A 1898-nucleotide genomic window follows, 5' to 3' on the forward strand; every position below is an offset into this window, starting at 1 on the left:
ACACTGCAGAAGAAAGGCTTTGTGTTCTGGCTCTGAAATGCTCATGGAAGAGCAGCGGGTACCACTTTTTGCAGCACCAGGCTCTGGCGTCCTCTTGGTCTTCAGGGCCTGGCTGCTGCCTAGCATAGCACCTGGTATCCCCGACACACACTGGAACAGGGTTGCTGCAGAGTACCTCTGCTGAGACACCACCTGGGAACAGCTTTCTCAACACATTAAAAAGCAGGCTTTTATTTTAAGATCAGGACCTAATATAATTGAGCAAATGTACCATATAGCTATGGCCTACAGATTTTCAACAAAGCTTGGATCCTGACTGTGGACACTAAGTCAGCCTTGGAGATAGCAACTGTTTCTTACCTATTACTTTTCATCATCATCATGCTAATTTCTTTTTTTAGTTTATTATTAGGAAAAACATATAGAGGGGTTTCAGTTACATTTGTCAGGTAGTTAGTGCATTATTTCTCATACATTGATACCCCTTCTCATGCTTTTGTCCCCATTTCCCTCCCTCCACTCATCATATATATATATATATATATTTTTTTTTGGTGGGTCATGGGGCTTGAACTTGGTCTGGGGGCTGTTCCTGAGCTCTTTAGCTCAAGGCTACTGCCCTACCTCTGAGCTAAGCCCCACTCTAGAGTATGTTGAACATAAGAGTCTCAGGTTCTTTTGTGCCCAGGCTGGCTTTGTACCTTGATCCTCAGATCTCAGCCTCCTAAATAGCTAGGATTACAGGCATGAGCCACTGTACCTGGCTCTTCAGGCTATATTTCTGTTGTAATTAATAACTACTACTTTCTTGACCATACAGTTTTCTTATCATATAGTTTCTGTCTCCTGATTGGACTCAGATTGACTGGAGCCTCACTAAGCCAGCAAACTTAGACCAGATGGTGGTAGAGAATAATAAGTGGGTAGACTGTCCAAGAGATACTTATCTTCCAAGTTGGAAAATGCATGCCTTCAAGCCATCAGGAGGATTTGAGTTTGAGGTCAGACTGAGCTACACAGCAATCTTTAGGTAAGCCTACCCTATATAGTGAGATCTTATCTCAAAACACAAAACAACAAAAAAAGAATACTTATAAAGGGAAATAGACAAGAGCTGGTCCCAGAAAAGAGAAGGGAAGTAGAAAATGAACTGCCTCAAGCTGTAGAAAGCTCAAGGACAGCTACCAGACCCAGAGTTCAAGCCCTACAACTAACAACAACAACAAAAAAAGTCTCAACCTGGGGTGGCTTAAACTGTGATCCTTGGATCTCAGCCTGCTGTGTAGCTAGGATTGCAAGTGTGTGGAACTGTCACCTGGCTTCCTAGTTTTGGGTTTTTTTTCTTTCTGTTCCTAGTTTTGGGTTTTGTTTTTTTTTTCTTTCTGTTCTCTTCCAGAGCTGCAGTGCAGTCTGAAGTCACCCACTTTCAGCCTTCTAGGTAAACACAATAATTTATAACTTTTAGACAGGCTGTTACTTAAAAGAAAAATGTATACTAGTAGACACACCACTCCCAAGTGGACAGGAAGAAGCAAGAATGATGTTCATCAGATGGCAGACTACAGGTAGACAGTTTAGGAAGAGTGCAAAGGAAAATAAATCTTCTTCTCAGCCAGCAGCCTGAGTGAAGGACATAAAAACAAGAGGCTGGTTTAAAAAGAAGAAAATATTTAATCCGTTCAAAAAAAAAATCCATACGCATCAAGAAATATAGGAAATCATCTACTGTAATAGATGTGAGCATGTTACCAGCTCTTATTCCTGGAATCTCATTGCTCATTGTTAAGAAGAAATTATCTATTCTTTGATACTCACAGCTATTCAGAAATAAATTATAGCCATCTCCAAGAATCTTGTCTGTTGAAGCTGAAACAGAGCTCCACTGAAAGGAAAACAGC

Source organism: Megascapheus bottae, chromosome 7 (assembly GCF_031878675.1).
Source record: "Megascapheus bottae isolate mThoBot1 chromosome 7, mThoBot2.hap1, whole genome shotgun sequence".
Taxonomy (NCBI): domain Eukaryota; kingdom Metazoa; phylum Chordata; class Mammalia; order Rodentia; family Geomyidae; genus Megascapheus; species Megascapheus bottae.